The following is a 12,048-nucleotide window of genomic DNA, read 5'->3' as shown; positions in this document are numbered from 1 at the left end:
TCAACAAAAAGGTGATTCACAATGGTATACATAACCATCAACATTTTCATCGAACTTTGCTTTTTTAGGTCTAAGCCTCTGTGGATCTTCATTGTTACTAACATAGCCACTCCGAGCCTTTAAAATCTCATAATTTCATAGGAGTGAAGCATATCTCATGCAAAGGGTTTCAGAACTAATTCCATAAGATGGTACTTGTAGTCCATCACTCAAAAACCCAGCTTATGCAACAACAAATAGTCCACAATCTCTGCATGATATATCATCAATTATAAAATATAATAACATCACATTTCAATAGTGGTAAGACAAAAAAAATAATGTGATACTTACAGACTATTGCTTGCTTATTGGGCAATACCAGTAACATGTCTGACTTCGAATGAGTGAGATTTGTTCTTTCCTTGGTAAGATTCAAGAACTGATCAGTTGGTTCGATCTTTTTGATAAAAAAAATTCGCTGGATTCAAGGTACTTTGGCAACAATGTAGACAACTTTTGAATCTCGGAGCACAATTTTCTGTTAGTCCTAAACGAGGACATCGAATCATACACCTCTATGCATCGTTCCTTCAATACAACGATTGCCAAGACCCAATGAAACTCCCCATTACAATTTACAGGGACATAAACCTCATATGTGAGGTGCCAAGGCAGTCCATCAGGTATACCAAACCCTTTAATAGTGCCAACGATTTTATTCTCATATTCAGGAACATCACTGGCATTGTCAATGTATGTTTTGAAAAAAACAATTAGTAATGGTATATCGATATTTAGAATGACTTTGTTGCTTTAATTTTTTCCGCAAATAGTATAAAATGACATCCACATGTTGCACAGATGCATCAACAAGTGTATTTCTGTATCAATTTATTTGTATGTATTCATGTTTTAATCAAAAGATAAAAGTGGACATGAATTTACCTCATCAGCCCAGCACTTATTAGGTTGAGACATTATGTAGAACCAATTCTTCTTCTTTGGAAATGCAACTGTAAAATCAAGTTGTTTGAACTCAAGATCCGAGCAATTGGCTAAGTAGTGATCGTCCTTGTTTCTTCTACAATTGTGTAATCATTATAAATAATTATTTAGTGGACAACAAGAAGAAATACTAATAATAGTTGAACGACTTTGCTTTTTTGCATGATGCTTGTAAAGGCCCTCGTTTATCCATTGCGAGAAGGATGACATTAGTTCAGTTGGACCCTCGCCGTCAATGTTAAAACCTTCAAATGGATATTGTTACTTCATATCACAACTGACGACTTCGACTTTCTTCTCTTTCGCTTTTGCTATCTTTTTCACTTTCTCTTTCTCCTTCTTTTGCTCCTTGTCCTTGTCCTTGTCCTCCTCCTTCTTCTCCTGTTCCTTCTCCTTCTCCTTCTCCTTCTCCTCTTCCTCCTTATTCTTCTCCTTCTCTTTGCCTTTTGGGTTTGAGTGTGATACCGGAGCAGTAGTCATTGATTTTTTTCTTTCACTAATTATAGATAGTGATTGGGAAATAGATTTTTTTAACCTCCTACACTTCAAAGGTTGTGAAATCTTCTTGGATGTATAGACATCAATATTATAAGTCATTTTTTAAAAAGTATCAGTGAGTTCTTTAACACGACTAATAAAATAATCATGTTGCTGCTCACATTCGTTGCATAGACAAAAAGAGCATTTAATGTTAGAAGAGGAAGCAACACCAATAAAAGATTGAGTTGTTGTCATGAATGAAACTTCTTGCATCATTTCATCTACAAGGTAAATAAAAAAATATTGAGATTTGACAATTGATTATAAAATAATAATGGGTAATAATTTATACTTATGTTGACACACATGGATATTATGTTGCCACAGATGTACCTTCTGTTGCCATGAATGAATCTTTTGTGGCCACAGATGAATCTTCTGTTACTACATATGACCATTTTGTTGCCCTAGCACATAGGTGATATGTTCCAACATATGACAATTCTGTTGGAATATATACCAACATATCACTAAAATGTAGCAACATACGACACATCTTTCAACAAATGAAATATATGTTGGACAACTGAACAAGACTATATTTCTAAAATCATATGAACAAAATGGTCACAAAAAGAAAAACAAAAGCAACAAAAAATGAATTTTCACTGAATGTTAACAATACATATACATTTCCTCAAAATTAGGGCTTTTTTTGGGTTTGTTGATTTTCTTTCAAAAACAATAAATAATAGGTACCATTACACTATTATTCAATTTTCACATCTATAGAACGATTTATTGTTCATTAACCCAAGAAAAAAACTTAGTATTGTTCGAAAATTATAAAATCTTTCAAAAAATGACTTACCCATGTCAAGTCGAACACAATCTTCAGTTCAGAAAGAGGAGAGAGTCACGGTCGGAGATGAGGAGGAAGATAAGATAATGCGGGAGAATATTTGTTTTGATAGTCGGATTTTTGGATTTTCTAAGTAAGAAGAAGAAGAGAAGAGAGAACGTTGAGAGAAGAAGAGAAAATTCCATTTTTGTTAACTTTTTTTTAAAATGATTTGGATAGAATTATAAAAGTTGAAAAATGAAGTATTTTTTTGTATTTTATAAAAGATTAGAAAGTTTTGAAAATATTAATTTGATACCAAATTTACTTAAATACATTTTAAAATGGATTTGACCATTTCTTGATCAAAGTGTCACCAAAAACAAAACTCAAACTTAATTATCACCATCTTCTCTCTCCTGTTCTTCTTGTTGCACTTTCGTCGACTTCATAGTTGTGTCCAGGTGAGCATACTTTACATTTGTATTGATTTTGATTTCTTAACAGGGGCGACTGGTAAGGCTTGTAAAAAAGTCCTTGGCCTTAGGCCCCCAATTTTAGGGCCCCCCATTTTTTAGTTAATTAGATAGGATTAAATTAAAAAAAATATATATATTAGAACTAAGACAATAAATGCAAAGGCCCCATTTTTTAGTTAATTAGGAAAGATTAATTTTTTAAAATTTTTTTGTTAGAGCTAAGTCAATAAATGTAAACGGCTAAATGAATTGATAGTCATAAATATGACTATGACTTTTTAACTTTCCAATAAAAAGTTGTGTACTTTTTTAAAAATGTACAAGTTATCTCTTTTTTTTTATGTTATTTTTTTTTCTAATTTTATTTTTATATATTTTATCTTCCTCCCTTCTATTTCTTCTCACTTTCTCTTTTCTAATCTTACATCTCTCTTATTCAAAGCTAAAAAATTTACTTGTTCTATTGATAGTTTATATTTTAAATTTGGAGAAAACTATAGTGCAGCAGCCCGATTCATTTTCGGAAATCAAGTCTTCATAGCTTTTGAATTCGGTAATATCATTCTAATTTCTAATATTATTTTTGTTTTGTTTCTTATGTTTATTATATTTTTTATTTGATATTGTAAATAGTGTTTAAAATATTTGTTAGATTTTAATATGTCAACTAGAAAATAGATTTGAACAATTTGAAATATATGAAAATATTTTTGGTTTTCTATTTAGTGGGAAAAAATTGAGATCATTAGATGATGAGAATTTAAAAAAAATATTGTCTTAATCTTGAATGTTCCTTAAAACATAATACTCACTCCGATATTGACGGTTTAGACTTATTTTCTGAATTAAAAGTGTTAAGGGAAATCATAAAAGTAGAAGACAATACTCTAATTGAGATACTCAATCAAATAAAAAGACTTGATTCTTTTCCAAATGTTTACATTGCTTATAGAATAATATTAACAATTCCTGTAACAGTCGCCTTAGCCGAAAGAAGTTTTTCAAAATTAAAAATAATAAAATATTATTTAAGATCAACAATGTCTCAAGAAAGATTAAGTGGTTTGGCTATATTATCGATTGAAAAAGAATTATTATAAGAGATTGCCTACACAAAAATTATTAACAACTTTGCATCTCAAAAAGCTAGAAAAATTGATTTAAAATAAAAATATTTATAATTTTTTTTAAGGCCTCTAGTTTGATTTTGGCCTTAGGCCACCAATGGATTTGAGCCGCCCCTGTTTCTTAACTCTACTTCTGTTTGATTTTGCAATATTTGGTGCTTTCTTTGTATCCAACAAATTTTTTGGCACCTCTTGATCCCTCCTGTTTTCCCCTCTACTCTGTGTTGGGTTTGAGTTTCTTCAATTTTGGCTTTTTTTTCCATCTTCTTACCTCCTCTTTGTCTTAACTTTGGACTTTTCTGGATTTTGAAGCTTTCTTGTGTGTATTTTTGAGCTTGATCTTGCTATCCTATACTCTCAATCGAAAACATAAATACATAGCATGAAATTAACAGAGAAACACAAGACGATAAAAACAATACCCATCAGAAAACAATGGTCCAAACAAAAAAATTCAGAATATCCAATAAAAAAATAATTAGTGGAATACAAACAAATTGCAAAAGCAAAGTTAGGAAATGGAAAACCCAAATAATTGCGGAATAATTATCTTGCATGAGATACAAAGGAGCTGAAAATTGAGACTAATGAAAAACTTTAGCTAACCCAACTCTTTCCAACACAAACTAGACACACGTTGTTTCTTCTTGTGTTTGCTTCAAATAGTTAAGCTTGGATGTGGATATAATTAGGATAATGATCGAAAAGATTAAGAAAAACAGAGGAAAAAGATGAAAATTGGGGTCAACACATCGCAATTGGTTCGTTTCCATTGTAAATATCCTTTTTTTTAATCCCAATATATAGGCATTTCTCAATTTGCAGATTTTTTTGTGCATTTCTGCATCTCTTACCTTAGAGACAAGAGTTCTTTTTTAATTTTCTATTTTGGGGTCAGTTTATAATGATTTGGTAGCTTCATTTTCTGTGTTTGTAAATATGCGGACAATATAGGAACTCCATTTTTGTGTACAAAACCACACTTAAGCATTGAAATTTTGCGTTTGTTTTACGTACAGAGTCTCTTTACATTGCCTTTATAGTGTATATATTTAGCTTCTAAATTCAATGAATAATATAGTTCAATGCTATTCGTTTCCACTTAAATACTAAAATTGGTTCATCAGGTCTGCACATGTTTTTTAGTTTGAATTGGCCAAGCTTGAAACCGAGCTGGAACCAGGATGGGTCATACCTGAATTGGAATGGAGAAAACTCATTTTTCTCATTAAATCTGTTTTTAAAAAATGCTGACTTTGTCATTATTTGTGTAATTTGATGACATGTGTCTATTTTTATTTCAAATTTTGAATTTATAATATTTAATTATTTATAATTTAAATTTCTAAAATTTTGTGGCGCTGACATGTGGCATTTTTTCTTCTCCTAGAATATATACATAGATAATATATATAGATTAAGATTATTATTATTATTATTATTATTATTATTATTATTATTATTAAAATGAGATAACTTCCCACTAAAAAAAGGAATCACACACCCTATTTTTTAGAACTTTATTTTTAAAACTAATTAACTTCTCAATTCAAAATTTAAATAATTTAAATAATTATATAAAAGTTTTAAAAAGAAGACGGTTATTATTATTATTATTTAAATTATTTATTATTATTATAATTAAAATGTTTATTATTATTATTTTAATAAAAACTTTTATTATTGTATTATTATTTAAAGAACGTTTATTATTATTTAAAAAATGGAAATAAAAATATGATAACTTCCCCATAAAAATGGAAGCACACACCCTATTATTATTATTATTTTTAAATTATTGATAATAATAATTAAAATGTTTATTATTATTTTAATAAAAATGTTTATTATTGTATTATTATTTAAAGAAAGTTTATTATTATTTAAAATATGGAAATAAAAATATGATAACTTCCCAAAAAATGGAAGCACACACCCTATTTTTTAGAACTGTTTTAAATTTTTTACGGATTAGTTTAAAAAATTACTGTTAAAATCATTTTAAAAATAAAAAAAAATTATTATTTTAACATTCAATTCAATTTTTCTTTTAACGTAAACAAATTTTAAAGGCTAAATTAAAACATACAACCATTTGTAAGGTTAAAAAAATTAAAAACAGTTTTTAATTTATGTTTTTTTTTAAACGTATTGTTTTTTAAATTGTTATTTATTATTGAATATATCTACAATTTTTTTGGTGTTGATACGTAGGCGCTATAACCTCTCCGATTATATATATAGATTATTATATTCAAAAGAAATATGAAATTATTTAGTTGGTTACTCTTTTTTTATTTATTTATGGTCAATTTAAAAGAATTTTAAATTATTTTTTTATTTTTAAAATTGTTGAATTTTAATAGTGTTGATATGTGTCACGTTTTACCTTTCCTATTATATAGATATATTATATATATATAGATTATTATATTCAAAAGAAACATGAAATTATTTAGTTGGTTACTCCTTTTTATTTATTTTTAGTTAATTTAAAAGAATTTTAAATTAGTTTTTTTTATTTTTAAAATTGTTGAATTTTTTTGGTGCTGACATGTGTCTCTTTTTACTTCTCCTACTATATATAGATAGATATTTATTTACAAAGATATCCTCCACAATTATGGTGGAAAAAATGTCAAAGTGATTTTGAGGGGTAATTGAGTGTTTAATCATGCTAATGCATGTATTAAATCTCTTTGCATTACTAATACCTAAAAATCCATTGTATTAGTAATACCCCCTTCAATACACAATAGAGTGTATAACTAATGCAAGAATTAATACATATAGCTAAGACATGTATTATTTTTGCTAATATTCTCTACCAAACGACTCATAAGTGTACAAAAGTGATTGTAACTTTAAATTGTTCGAGTTTGGTCCAGAATGTGAAAACGCCCTACAGAGATAGCTCATGATTTTTGCCTCTCTTAAACAAGAAATTTTTCCCATATATATGGCAATAAAATATGTCTAATTATACTTATGAAAAATGATTAATACACATATATAGAGCTTCTAATAATAGTTCAGGACTAGAGTTATGCTAATCCCAAACTATAATAAGTAAAAGTAAACAAAAACCTAACTCTTTGCCTGTTAATTTCATATTAGAACCTAATCAATAGAAGAGATCCATAAAAGATATACTAATAATGAGGATTAACTCCAGTACAATTAGCCTAATTACTTTTCAATGGAGTATTGGATGATTGCCACGTGCTTAAACAAAATTAAAAGGCTGAGATTTGCTTTACATTTTTTTCATAACTCAATTAACATTACATAAAAATTTATTAAATATGATAGTTAAAAATGTTTGAAATACGTCGAAAAAAATATCCAAATATTCAAATGTTTAATCACATTACGAATGATAATGATAAAATATAAGTTCATAAAAGATATAAAGTTTTAAATATAATTGATTAGAGAATATAAAGACTTATAATATAATTATAAGTTGAATTAGAACAAACAAAAGTTTATAAATTAAAATAGTAAAATAGTGCTAGTACAAATATATAATTTAATGCAAGTCTACGGTACCCAACTTATCGTACATTCGTACTGCACTTTATTAAATTTAATCGTGTTGAATTAATTAATTTAATATGATAATAATATAATATTATTCAAAAAAATAAAAATATAAATTATGGAACTAAAATTTTTGCTATCGTACTATAAATAGCCCTGTGAAACCCATTCTATCTTCCCTAAATTCTTTTTATTTTAATAAATTAATATTTTTTTATAATGGATAATAAATAATTAGTAAATATAAAATAGATTCTGAAAATGTAAAAAACGATCTTGGCCTTTTAATTATTTTTTTAAGCACATGGCAATCATGATCCTCACTCTAAATATTTTTCATAGAATAATGTGATTTATTATCGATTATACTTTAAAAGGAAATTCCAAGTATACAACTGCGTTGTCAAAAATTATATTATGGTGAGTAGTGAAGATTATATAAAAAATTATATTAAATTTAGTCATGTTGAATTAATTAATTATATTATTGTCAAGAGAACTTATGATTGTTATAATGAGATGATATTATATATGTTTACTAGAATTTGATAATTAAATTTCATTTTAATTGTTATAAATAAATGTATGAAAAAAATTAATTGAATGATTTTGTGTATCACAAAGAAGGAATGCATTTGTTAACAGTTTTAATATTAAAAAATTAGAAAGAGCGGAGGCTAGAGCAAACACTTGTTGCCGCGGAGGCTAGAGCAAACACTTATAGTCTTTTATCGTAAAATTATGACCAAATTGATGAACATTATTTATAAATATAGCCTCATTACTTTTCAATGCAGTATTGGATGATTGCCACGTATTTAAAACAAAGTTGGAATTTGCTTTATATATTCAATTAACAACATTACATAAATTTTTTATTAAATATAATAGTAAAAAAAATACCCAAATATTGAAATGTTTAATCACATTACGGTTAATAATGAAAATATATAAGGTCATAAAAGATCTAAAAATTTATATTAATTGTTTAAAGATTTATAATATAATGGAAAAAGGCATAAATGTACCATCAATATAATATAAAGATGATATAAAGATACTTATTTAAGTCGAGTGATGAAACTTCCAGAAAATGATATGAAATTCTGGAAAGCCAAATTTATAGATGGTTTACCTCTTTTATTTACGGAGAGAGTAAAAAAGACTCTAAGAGATCCGCAAGGAATTATTCCCTATAGTAACTATACCTATGGAAAACTTTTTGGAGCTTGTACTCAAGAAGACATAAATTTGTGCAATGAGTTAAAACTTTCAAGACAGCTTAAGATGGACAAGTTTAGAGAAAAATCTCAAATGGGAGATTTCTGTACTCAGTTTGGTTTACCAGATACATCCAAAGGTACCAACCGTGAAACTCCTAAATCTGAACCTCATAGATCTCATCGGAAGAGAAGAAGATCTAGGATAAGGACTAGAGAAGAAAGAGAAGAGCAAAGGGCTCATCGTAAATCTAATAAATTTACCAAAAATAGGTCCAAGAGAGATCTTAATAAGATCAAGTGTTACAAACGTGGAAAATTTGGGCATATAGCTCCAAATTGTAAACTTGAAAAGCTTAGGACTTTGAAACTTGATGAAGATATTCAAGAAAAGATTTATAGTTTGTTATATACTTCGGGTTCCAAATCAGATTATGATGATTCTGAAGCAAGTTATGCAACAGAGGATAATCAACCTGAGTCTTCCAGCAAGGTTCAACAAGACTTGAATGATGCTTGCAAATGTCATGATGATATTTGTCATTGTGAACATGATGAATTCTACAAGCTACAATCTCAATTCGAGGATATGAACATGTTTACTATCACTGCAGATAATGTTATAGAACTTCTGAAAGAAGTTACGGATAATACTCTTCGTGAAAAAATCGATTTCATCATAGTTTATATTGATGATATTTTGGTGTATTCAAAGACTCTTGAAATGCATATCAAACATTTAGACATTTTTAAGAAAATAGTTATTCAAAATGGTTTGGTGATTTTTAAACCTAAAATGAGTCTTTTTCAAACAGAAGTTCAATTTTTGGGTCATTTGATTTGTCAAGGAAAAATCACTCCTATTCAACGATCTATTGAATTCGCGTCAAAATTTCCTAACATTATTACAGATAGAACGCAATTGCAGCAATTTCTGGGAAGTTTAAATTACATTTCTCCCTTATACAAAAATTTATCTCGCGATTTAGCTTTGTTATACGACAGGCTAAAAAAGGATCATAAAAAGTCTTGGACTAATAGTCTCACAGATCTAGTGAAAACTATTAAAGATAGAGTTAAATCATTGCCCTGCTTAACCCTGGCTAATCCGGCTTGGCCAAAAATTGTAGAAACGGATGCGTCCAAAATGGGTTATGGAGTAATATTAAAACAGATTAACCCGCATGATAAAAATGAATACCTTATTCGATTTCATTTAGGAAAATGGAGCGATGCTCAAAGAAAATATGCAACGGTAGCTCATGAAATGTTAACTATCGTTAAATGTGTTTTAAAATTTTAGGATGATCTTTACAATTAGAAATTTGTGATAAAAACAGATGCTCAATCAGTTAAATATATGTTTGATAAAAATTTTAAACATGACACATCAAAATTAATGTTTGCAAGGTGGCAAGCACAGCTAGCCCCGTTTGATTTTGAAATTCTATATAAGAAAGGAAGTGATAACTCTCTCCTAGGCTTTCTATCTAGAGAATACATTCAAAATGAGTGAATATAGTAGTTATTCAGAGAATGGTGATATTCCTGTTTCTCTTTTCTTTACTGAAAACAGATTGATTACCATCTTAAAGGTTCTTCCTCTTAATCGAGATTTGAAGGAACTGATTTGCTGGAAAATTATAGATGGAATGGTGATGGACCTTTTCCAATCAATAGAAGAAGCTAATACTTATTATGATGCTTATTGGGAATAAATCTCGATGTTTTGTTTGCAGAATGGAAAACCCTTGAGTAACTAAGGGTCGAGGAAAGGGAAATAACCCACGAGGAAGGGGAAGATCATCCCCAGGCTCATCAAGATCGTCGTATGGATCTTCATCATCTAATACTCCAATTATACAATGAGGAGGAATGAGTTTATATAACTCAAGCTCTAGAACGCAAGAGAAAGCCTCTTCAATACATCTGGAAGATATTCTAGAAAGTGATCCATTATATGCTCAACTACAAGAATTTTCAACACAAAAGCAAGGTGATACTTTTGCTTCAGTCGCCAAAGAAGACGTTGATGATATCAAAACATATGAAAAGGTAGAAAAAAGAGAAGTGATATTTCTCTTAGAAATTCTGACATACAGAGAAGAGAAGAGCCTTGGAAGATATTCCAAAGGTATTTAGTTAATGGGCTCTATTTCCCGGGTGAGTCATACAAAACTCAAAAATATTATGAAACTCTGTTGATAAGCACAGGTGTTGAATTTCAACACTTTTCAAGATATAATACAAGTGAGAATGTTTATAACTTCTCTAAAATGATTATAAAGCACATCATTCATATTGAAGATTGGGGTATTTCCTCAATGACTGAAAGACAATTTAGTCTAAGCAAAGTCATGGTAAATTGTACCTATTGGGATTATATCCAGTCATTTAATAAAGTCCTATGTTATAACAATGAGAGGCACAAACATACTTGGTTTATAAAAGTATGTGTCAAGATATTTAACCCTATACCAAATTGGTTTTTACTTGCTACTTTGAATCCTAGATGTAAGTTATATGATACATCTGATGAAACTATTTTGGTAGAAATTAATTTCGCCAGATCTAAAGTCACTACTAGGAGACCTATAAAATGGGAAGAAATTAATTTTCCTACTACTTGGATTCTAGATTCTGTTATACCCCATGAACAAATAACTGATGTTGTCACTAATTTTGAATATTCTCATATTAGTCAAAATTCCGATGGAAAAATTTGTATGCAGTTTGATGAAAAAAGTGTTCCTTATAATAGACATTCATTTGCTTCTGATAGAAGATAGGCTATTCAACATATTTCCCCGATAGAACCTTTTTATGGTCCAACTAGAAATCGCGCTGCTTCATTGCATACTTTATCAACAGTTATATCTGCAGAAAAACAAAAAATAAAATTGATCTGCGGTTATACATTGTTCAAACAAATGATAAATCTTCTGATATTTCTGATAAGGATATTCCTTCTGCATCCGAAATGGATTTTAATCTTAATGATGAGTGGACATCAAATTGATTTTAGTCCAGGTTCACTGGCAAGAAAATATATTCAAAATGAATTTTAATGGAACCGGTTTAAACCTTGGTTTTTTGACACTTATAGTGAAGAAGATTTGAACAATATTTCACAAGAATTCTATGAAACTTGTGCTTTGCATAATCATATTATGCTTTTTGTGCCTTGGTTTATAACCACTTATTTGCCTTTATTCATTAATGTTCTTGAACGGTCTTATAAGGATGAATCAGGAAATATAATTAAAGCTATTTATCCTCCTCAAGCCCCGTTTATTTTACCAAATAATACATGTATCACTTTTACTGCTTTTCAAAAATTTATTGATAATGAGGTTGCCGCAGTAAGTATA

The 12,048-nt window shown here is 28.6% G+C and overlaps 2 pseudogenes; both read right to left on the bottom strand.

Annotated features, from left to right (window-relative positions):
• On the bottom strand, positions 1-834 carry LOC125811462 (uncharacterized; annotated as a pseudogene).
• A 60-nt stretch (positions 835-894) lies between these two features.
• LOC125811367 (uncharacterized) lies at positions 895-1,467 on the bottom strand (annotated as a pseudogene).
• Between the last annotated feature and the right edge of the window lie 10,581 nt (positions 1,468-12,048).

This window comes from Solanum verrucosum, unplaced genomic scaffold, assembly GCF_900185275.1.
Source record: "Solanum verrucosum unplaced genomic scaffold, falcon-dt-bn FXZP01000878.1, whole genome shotgun sequence".
Taxonomy (NCBI): Eukaryota; Viridiplantae; Streptophyta; class Magnoliopsida; order Solanales; family Solanaceae; genus Solanum; species Solanum verrucosum.
This window is presented reverse-complemented; position numbering and strand designations above follow the sequence as displayed.